This window comes from Staurois parvus, unplaced genomic scaffold (genome assembly GCF_062004578.1).
Source record: "Staurois parvus isolate SC_StPar_1 unplaced genomic scaffold, SC_StPar_1.0 ptg000087l, whole genome shotgun sequence".
Classification (NCBI taxonomy): Eukaryota; Metazoa; Chordata; class Amphibia; order Anura; family Ranidae; genus Staurois; species Staurois parvus.
In genome coordinates, this window is record NW_028317883.1 from 447,806 (window position 1) to 458,198 (window position 10,393).

The 10,393-nt window shown below is 42.2% G+C and overlaps 1 long non-coding RNA gene across 1 annotated transcript; it reads right to left on the reverse strand.

The window, feature by feature from the left end:
* Nucleotides 1–590: 590 nt before the first annotated feature.
* Nucleotides 591–7,742, reverse strand: LOC149468385 (uncharacterized). The gene is made up of 3 exons (XR_016311718.1): nucleotides 7,601–7,742; nucleotides 6,582–6,672; nucleotides 591–1,101 (listed from the first exon to the last, which is right to left on the reverse strand). It is a non-coding gene; the product is annotated as an uncharacterized LOC149468385 (long non-coding RNA).
* Between the last annotated feature and the right edge of the window lie 2,651 nt (nucleotides 7,743–10,393).

The window sequence follows — 10,393 nt, forward strand, 5'->3', positions numbered from 1 at the left end:
GGAATCCACAATCAGATTTACTATTGAGCAGTGGCGAAAAAGCAAGCGCCCAGAGAGGACGTCTAAAATGTGTTCTGCACATGCGCATTTATATCTGCCAAAGACACTGCACGGGTGTCTAGTTTTTTACTCTGTTGATTTGCTTGAAAAAAACTATTTTTAACACATTCTTAATTTTTTTTTGAAATGGCAGATATTGTTTAAAGTGAAGTCCTGATATTTGGCAAAGCAAATTTCAAAGTGAACATGTCTCTGCAGTGATTTTTCATGGTGTTAGACGTGCCTCTTAGCAAGTCTGCTTTGTGAGTCTGATTCCGGGCGTGTGTCTCGTTAGTAAATTCGATTGGGCGTCTACTTATGGACGCTGCTCAATAGTAAATCTCGTTGCGGGGTAAAAGTAGACGGTCGCTCATAAAAAGTAGATGTTCGCCCACGGAAATGCGCCCAGGCACAATAGTAAATCAGGGCCCATGTTGTCAGATATTTTTTATTGATATTGTTTGTCTTGTGATAGTTACAGTGTATATGTTTTGTCAGATAATTTATTTTGTTTATCTTTTGTTTACTGTAAAAAGAGAACAAATGTAACATTCTTGATAATAATCAATTTTATTTTCAGGCAGATGGTACATATAATGTTTTATTATGAATGCCGTGCAAGTAATTGTTTAAGACATTGCATATGCTCTGGAACTGCAGTATAGACAATGTCAGTCACCGTGATCCTATGAGGATTCCAAACACAGTTTTCCTGCAATCCCCTTTGAACGATGCCAGAATTTGGAGGAACCCATGCTGTATTGTAACCATGATCATGCCATGTCTTTGCCATATGGGAACATTGTGCATCAATTCTTTTTACCCTTCCTACTTTCACACTGAGCTTCAGAACAACCTGATCCCTTCTATCGATTGCCGGGTGAAGGTAGGCTTTTTGTTTATCTCTAGTAACATAGACTCCTCTTCCTAGCATGCCATCATTTGACTGACGAAATCCACGCTGGATGATGTCCTGAGCTGAAGAGAAATTCGTGCCATGGTACATGTCGTCATAGAGCCTCCTGCCACGTAGGTATCCAGTGGAGTTACTGGCCATTGTTGCTGAAAGACAAAAAGTTAAATCTGTTTTTTAATAACATCATCGGTAGGCTTGTGGATTATTTATGTGATATCTAATTTTCTAAAACAAAAAAGTCAATCTATTCATCTCACTAAAACCATGTCCTCAACAGCAGCATTAAAAATCTACAAATGCCAAATATATATTCTCAGTTTATCACATCTTCCTAATGTCTGAACAACTAATGTTTGCAACTTTGACATGTGTTAGTAAATCCAGGTGGATTTTTTTTCAGGACAAATTCTGCTTTCATTGTTGGTAAATTGTAAGGCTTCATGCACACTGTATTTGCTAAACTTTTTTTGCGGTATAAAGCCTCTTTTTTGCATGCATGTTCATATGCGTTTATGCGCATTCCTGTGTCTGCTGTTAGTACAGAATGGAAGAATTTTGGCCATTAAAATATATTAATGCAGGAGGGTGCTTTTGAGCGTTTTTTATGCTCAAAAGCACCTCTCCTGAATGCACAAGGGGAATTTAAAGGCAGAAAAAAAGCTCAAATACCTGTAAAAACAGCATGTTTCAAGTTTGCATGAGGCCTTATAGATATCTCCTGTTTGTTTTTTTTTTAAACTGGTACAAAATATTTCAAAGAACATTTTTTTTTTAAATTTAGCTGTATTTTTCTACCTCCAAAGAACAACCCAAAATAAATTCTCCTGCTACCGACGATCATAGCGATACCACTTATATGTATGTTATTTGTTGTCTGCACCTGTAGTAGGGCCAAGAAACAATAGTGCGCATTTTGCTTTCTTAGCCTACCTAAAACATATTGACACTGATCCTAAATTATACTAATTTACAAAAAAGCTTTTTTTTAATCCTACCTAAAATACACTGACCTTTGACCCTGAACTTTAACCTAATGTATCTTTTTCTCCATTCAAGAGAAGGAAAAAAACACAGGGGCAGGCTGCACAGTGAATTATCACTGTGATAGCTAATGAAAGACTATCACAGCAATCAGGTGATCAGGAACCAGGCTCCCTGATTCTTGATCATTAGTATGAGACACAGGGCTCTTGGGGAGAGTCTGGCCCCTGTGCTGGGGGTGTGCTGTGCAACGCGCTCAAGGAACACACAAATGTATGCATATACAGTATGTAGCATCATGGAAGACGACCCACTTCTGTAAGGCCGCATATACAATATGTGTATAGGTGGCAGGAAGGGGTTAATTGACATTTAATTTAATAGAAGTATGGCCAGTGGACTGCACTGTCCTCAAACCAAGAGCCTGCAAATAATCAGAAGATGGTTCTTATTTGTTCTACAAAAGACCATGTGCCCTCTGTGACCAGCACAGCTCACTTATGTTATGCCTTGCTACTAAATTTACGAAGTGTCCTGAAATGACCAGACAAGGCAAAAAATACAACACAAATTGCTGCTCTGTTACTTTGTATCCCTACAGACATAATGACTGCTTCTACCGTTCTATGGCTGCAAAGCTGAACTGTTAGCTGTGGCCCCATTGACTGATGGTCTGTTCTCACCTGAGTCTTGCACTAGTCTGGTATCTTTTAGGCTGGTCATAGATGGATTGAAATTCATCAGGTTCAGCAAATTTCAATCCATCTATTGCTATTCCAGAGAAGTTGATCTAATTACATAGTTAGTCTGGCTGAAAAAAGACAAAAGTTTATCCAGTTCAACCATATAAGAAAAAAAAAGTTATAATCCTACACCCACAGTTGGGGGGTGCTGACTGGCCAAGCTGCGATGACATCACTTTTGCACATACACATCTCAGGCACAAAGAGTGATTGATCTGCTACTCTGATTAAAGGTAGAGGAGTGAAGCTGTGAGCTATCTACCACTGAAGAGGTCACTAAGGTCTTCTCTGAAGCTCGCCTTACCACCAGCCCCCTTGACCCTGTCCCCACACAACTCCTACAATCTCCCTCCTCCTCCATCCTATGCTCCCTCACTCACATCTTTAATCTTTCCCTCTCTACTGGCACATTCCCCTCCCCTCTGAAGCACGCACACATCACTCCCATACTTAAAAAACCCTCCCTAGATCCCACCGACCTAAACAACCTTAGACCCATCTCCTTGCTGCCATTTACATCCAAACTCCTTGAGCGCTTAGTCTACAATCGCCTGAGTTCCCACCTCACTGATAACAACATCCTTGATCCCCTACAATCTGGCTTCTGTCCCCTACACTCCACCGAAACCGCCCTACTCAAACTCACCAACGACCTGCTAACTGCCAAAGCTAATGGCCACTACTCAGTGCTCCTACTCCTCGACCTCTCCGCGGCTTTCGACACAGTTGACCACCCCCTCCTCCTCAAAAAACTACACTCTCTTGGCCTCAGAGACTCCGCTCTCTCCTGTCTCTCTTCCTATCTATCACAGCGCTCCTTCAGTGTTATCTATAACGCTGCCACCTCCCCCTCACTCGCCCTCTCTGTTGGGGTCCCTCAAGGTTCTGTCCTCGGGCCCCTTCTCTTGTCCATCTACACCTCCTCCCTTGGCCAACTGATACATTCCCACGGCTTCAACTACCATCTCTATGCCGAAGACACGCAAATCTGTCTACCCCTCGCCTCACCCCTTCAGTCTCCGCCCGAATCACTAGCCTTCTGAACGATATATCAGATTGGATGTCACTCCACTTCCTCAAATTAAACCTTTCCAAAACCGAACTCCTAGTTTTCCCCCTAGCCCGCACCCCCCCCCCCCCCGACTTCTCCATCACGACCAACAACGCCACCATCAGCCCCACCCCGCAAGCCAAAGTACTAGGTGTCATTCTAGACTCCAAACTATCTTTCCAGTCCCAGGTCTAATCACTGACAAATTCATGTAGACTCCACCTCCGCAACATCTCCAAAATACGTCCGTTCCTAACCTCGGAAACCACTAAGCAACTCATTCACTCCTTTATTATATCACTCAAGCATAGGTGCATTCACCATTTTTACATAAGCGCTGGGTAATGTGCATTGGTTGCATGCATTTTTTGTACATTTTTGTTTTATGATTGTAGACTTATAGCAGGAATACACGGTAAGAAAATTGACCAATCGGTCATTTGACGACCGATCGGCATTTGCGCATTGGTCGAAATCATGACCCACATTAACCAATCGAAAAAAATAGTTAATCGAGCAATACGTAGTGTTGACGTCTTCCGTACAAGTGGAAGTGATGCAGTGTGCGTGTGACCTTGTAGCCACGCCCTTCCACCCAGAATGAGCGTTCAACGCCCTGCCGCAAGAACGTTGTCAATAACAACCCATTCAATCCATACACACAAAGAAACCAAAACAAATACGTTCAGAAATTACATGTGTAATATAATGGATATGTCAATAGCACCTTTAGAAATGTATTTACCTAGAAAAATTGTGAAATGTTCAATAATTTACCCACTGTATAATTGAATAAACAGCACCATTTTTTAAACATAAACATTTATACTATGATCTATATCTTAAACCAAAAAAAAAAGAATATAATTTTGATATATATACAACATTTAACAGCAATGAGTATAATATAGTTTATTACATTATCTACTGTATATACATAAATAGTGATACATAAAAATAAAATATACAAAATTCTGTTTTCATTATCTCATGAGGCCAATCTACTTTTAGCATCTGGATTTTTTGTTCATGTTTACGAAGATTCCTTGGACATAAACATCCGGGTCATCTTCTGTTTTTTGCTCGATAGATTTTTTCGGACGACCGTCATACCACCGCATTGAAAATCGGTAGTTCGCATGCAAAACGGCAACATTTTTCACTGTTGTTTAACCAGATTTTTATGTTCACAATATTGTTATCGGTTATAACATCCTGCTCATCAACGAAGAGAAAATCGGTCGATCATTTGATCAACAAAATTTTTTGTACGATTTTCTTACAATGTATTCCTGTTATTAGTTTTGCTCAAAGATAGGGTAGGCGACTTCCAGGCCTTTGAGATTGTTTTGCTGCTATGAAAACATGCAGCAACAATTTGAAGGTGTATTTGTGTATGCCTGGGGGCTTAAGGTTCAAGACAGCAAGCTGAGCAGCGAAAGGGATACAAGTATCAGAAAGTTCAGAAATGATCCAATACACTGCAGACCAGAAATGGTGTACTACAGGACAAGTCCACCAAATGTGAAGAAATGTGTCAAACGTGTCGACAACCGCAGAAGCAATGTATGGGACATCCTATCAAGGGGCTTATTAGCACCTATAAAAGGGTTAAAAACTATTAGGCTGCTTTCAAACTGATCTGTGGGTGTAGTGCAGTGTACCTGCGGCTTTCTTGAGGGTTAGCTGTACTTAGCCATAGACTTCTCTTACATCCTGTGGGTTTGGTGCACTTTCTAAAAAGAGCACCAAAACCCCTGAATGTAAGAGTTTTGGTGCGCTTTTAGAAAGTGCACCACACCTGCAAGATATAATAGAAGTCTATGGCAAAGCGCAGCTAACCCACGAAAGGTGCAGGTGCACTGCGCTTCACCCCGGTGTGGGTAAGCCGCTGCGCATCAGTGTGTAAGCAGCCTTATAGGGAGATCAGGACATTAAGGGCTCATTTTCACTTGCAGCTTGGGGGGTGGTAAGCTCCCATAGTTAAGATGTGTTTTTACCACCCCCTAACCCAGTGGTCGAAATGGTGATTCCTCCCCAGCTCCAGGGGACCTGTGCGGACTCTGTTACATTCTGTTTTACACTTGGACAGGAGAGATGGCGGAGGTGGCATATACAGTAACCGATCCTCTTCATTTTCCTCCTGTAACCTCTAAAAAGTGGCTTTTCCTCCTCTCCTGCCAGCATTCAGTGGCTGCAGCAGGAAAATGTTCATTATGCTATCCCAAATAAAAAAATGTTAAATTCTGAACCATTTAATTTAATTTTAAGTGGCCCTCACTCTTCAAAAGATTGAGCACCCCTGCCCTACATTGTATTGTGGGATGTAAGTGAGTGAATAATAAAACTTGACTTGAACTTCAAGGAAAAAAATACATATAACATCCAGCAGAACCACTTTTGAGAAAATAAATGTGCACAAAGACATCTCAGAGAGCTGATACGCAGACATTTATGGACTTAGGCAGGTCATAGGTTATGCAATTTCCTTTCCTGTAGCCACCGGTTTCGGGTAAGAAAATCACTCAATTTCCCCATCAAACAGTGAGTGTTGATGGGGGAATCCCTCCCACAGAGCTATTGTGGTCTCCTGGTGATTGGGGGGGGGGGGGAGCAGAGAGCTGTCCCTGCTGGGAGAGCACAATGATTATTGTTAGCGGCTATAGCTGCTGACAATAATCGCATGCTAAAAATCCAATATGCTGGTTATACCCAAGTTGATCTGTGGGTTGACTTGGGTACAATCAGCCTGCTCATAGATGGAGTTAATCTAGGCCAGTCTCTGCTGAACCGGCTGAGATTCGATCCATCTATGGCCGGCTTTAATGACAGTAACAGAATGTATACATACCTCCTTTCTGTATACAGGCTGGGATTCCAAAATCAATCTGCGGGACAGCTTCTGTTGCATAAACTGTTATTACCACCTCCTAGTTGCCATCCTATACAGAGAAGAAGATAAATGTGTGAAATAACAGGATTTATAACTGTAAAAGCCTTTTCTTGAGTTCATTAAGGGACATAGAGAGATGTAATCTTAAGAATACGAATGGGTATATTGCTTCATATCGGAGATTGGACATTGGTAAACAAAGTTGTTAGCCAGCCCTTGGTGGACACAGAAAAAAGTAATTCGTAAAACAACTGGAACATCAAAAACCAGTCCAATTGAGGAGTGGGCAACACAGCAAACACAATGTTATAGGGGTCCACAAAAACAGTATGTCAACAGTGGGGGTCAGATGATGCTCACAGAGCTGTCTAAATGACCCTGCATCTGAAGCCAGCACCATTTACAAGGAGGAGATCACCATAGGGAGAATAGAGTCCCTAGACTTATCTTTGCACAGGACAAGTAAGGGTTCTCTACAAGAGAGGGCTGCTAACACAGATAAGCCTGGATGAAGGAATAACTCTGGTTCAAAGGGCAGATTTGGAAAAGTCAACAGAACCAGACTGAAATCCCACAGATACACAGGTGGATGTGCAGGTGGAACTATGTGAATAGCCTGTGGGCAGGGCTTATGGCGTCCCAATGGGTACATTGTGTAACTGTACTCGCTAATGCCTAAATCATATTCATGAGTCGCAGTCATGTGAAATTAACATTAAGGTAGTATTCCAGATATAGAAGTGAGCAGGCAATTTGCACAGTTAATTCTTTGTAATCTGTGGCCATACTTCTCACACTCTCACACTGTGGACACTAAAGCACTTTGGACACAACTTTAGAGAACACCTCTCCCCAGTTGTGCAGCGCAATTTCTAAAGTAGTTCTTGTATTACTTTTTCTGCAGTTTATTGCGATTTTTCATACATAAAATATAATATAATCTTCACAAGTCGCAATAAAGTCTTCAGAAATCTTACCTGAAATCATGCTGAAATCGCACACAAATCACGTGATTTTAAATCGCAGCGGTTTGACTGGTGACTAAGAGTCACTTTTGGTGACAGAAGTATTTTCTGAATCGGCTGCTTCTTGACACACAGAACACAAGCTACTCCAGGTACTTACCAGGCAGCTGAAGAGAGTGTATAATGTGTACAATTCACATTTCTGACTTTTATAAGCTTTCTGCTAAGCTTCTATTTTTACCACTGCTGTTTAGCACTGCCCAAAATTCCACGATCTCACAGTCACTTCCCTGAGGTCACAGCCTATAAAGTCAATTTGCACAAACTTGCACATAGCAAACAACAAAAATGAAAGTTTGCATTGAATTTTAGAATTGAAAATGAAAGCAAACTAATTCCAAGGGGCTGTAAAAAGTTACTGCACCTAAAAAGAAGTAGTGCTGTACTGCACATGCACAGTTCAGTGCAGTTTCAGCACAATTCTGTGCCAAGAGGAAGTAACTCCTTTGTGCATGTACAGATGTTACAATAAGTGGTAGAGGAGAGCACTGAGATTCATTGCTGGAGAGGAACATTTTTATAGGTAAGTCTGCCTTAATGTGGAAAATATGCTGTGCGTGCTTGCACCTTATGGCAATAACCTCCTGGAGTAATAAAAATCTTAAACTTTTTTCTAGTGTTTGCTTTCGCTTTAAGAATTACCCTTGAAAGGACATTTCTATTTGTACTTTAAAAATGTTAAAATTTCTGGGTTGATTATTTAAATGAGAAGTATGGTCAAAACTCTATTGGCCATACCTCTGTGGGTCACAGGAGTGCACTTAAATCTCCACCCAGATTCAGCTAACAGCGGGCTAAAGTCCACTGTTGGCTGATGTTGCAAAGCCTTTCAGGCTTTGCAAGGATCCTGACAAAAATGTTGGGATCTGCCCAGATGCCTGACCAGCAGCTGGCTCAGCCTCTCAACACTTCCACCCTCTCCTCAGTGGACAGTCATGTGCTCAGAGCAGACCTGAGAACTAAGCGATCAGCGGTTTCTGATTGCTCAGTTCTTAGAGCCGGTGCGGGACAGCTGCAGCAGATCAATGCTGCAGCCATCTGGGTAAGTATGAATGTTTATTATTTTATATTTCCACACTTCTCTTTTAAAGGAAATATGAATGAGCTGTAACTACAGATAAGGTGCAATTGTGTGAAAATGCACTTCCCAGCATTTACTAAACCTTTAGCCAGCTACTCTGCAGTAGCTCCTAAAAGAGCAAGATTCGTAATTGTGCAAAGGCATGTATAAGTTCAGCAGCTATACTCTGGGGTAGTACAGTTAAAAACTGATTTGGTAAGCGGCTATATTATGTTTTCACCACACTATCCATAATTACATAAAGGACAAATAAAACACACATTTATAACCAGGGGTTATAGAAGTACTCACACTATCCTCTTCTGTTAGCTTGGTGGGTTGAAGCTGCTTTCAGGCCTTCTGCTGGGCTGGCTCTATCCCAGCTGACAGGTTATCCTCCATAGGAGATGGTGGGACAGTGAAATTCCTTCTGTCCAGCAACCAGCCTTTAGGTAGGCTCTCCTCCCAGGCTCCACACTCCAACCTTCCTCTCAGTCCATCTTCCACCTGACACTGCACTCTGCTCCCCAGACTTTGCCACATTTAAGGGTTGTCCTTGATCACCATAGCCAGCCTCCTGCTAGAGGACTGACCAAGGTCCCTCAAACATGCAGATCGGGTCCTCCTCCCCTCTGCTGCCCCACTTCTAGAAGGTTCTCTGAGTTTCTGGAAGGGTGGGAAGGCTCCAGAAGCCCTGACCTGTACAGCAGCCTAGCCTGTCTTGAGGTGAACTCCCAACCTCACTCCCAGGCTGACTCATCCCTGGCTACTTTCCAGCCTCTATCAAAAAAAACAAAAAGCCTACTAACTAAACCTAGAGTGTGCTACAGAAGCATTTAGGAGCATTTAGGAGCGCTAGCTTTTTATTAGCGTTTTGACAATACACATAAGAAAAAAAAAGCTAGAAAAAAATCTGTTAAGAAGTTTGGAGCAAAATGGAGAACTGCACCTCTCCCTGTGTGCATGATTGTGACAATAACAGCTTCTAGGAGCTTAAAAAAAGCTAGTGCCAACATAGCCTAAAGGTATTTTTTTTTAAGATAACAAACATGTCATACTTACCTGCTCTGTGCAGTGGTTTTGCACAGAGCAGCCCCAATCCTTCTGCCCAGTGCCCCCAGAACAAGCAGCTTGCTGTGGGGACACCTGAGCAGGTTCGCTCCCTAGCTCATGCTCTGCATGTCCAGCCACGCACAGAGCGTGGCTCCGCCCTACCCCTGCTCTCTCTTCACTGGCTTACTGGCTGTGATTGAAAGTAGCGTTAGCCACTGCTTCCCGCTGCTGTCTCAGCCAATGCGTCCTGGGAGAGCTGAGGCTCTCGTGCACATCGCTGGATCCAGAGGGGGCTCAGGTAAAAACTATGGGGTCTGGGGGGGCTGCTGCACACAGAAAGTTTTTTAATTTCATGCATAGAATTGATCCTTTACAACCAGTTCAAGTCAAGAAAACATGTTAACCACTTGCTCTCCAGAAGATTTACCCCCCTTAATGACCAGGCCTCTTTTTGTTATTCGGTGCTGCACTATTTCAGCTGATAATTGCGCAGTCATACAATGCTGTACCCAAACTAAATTTATGTCCTTTCTTTTGGTGGTATTTTATCACGTATGCGCTTTTTATTTTTTGCGCTATAAACAAAAGAAGCCTGAATATTTTGAAGAAAAACAATATTTTTTACTTTTGGC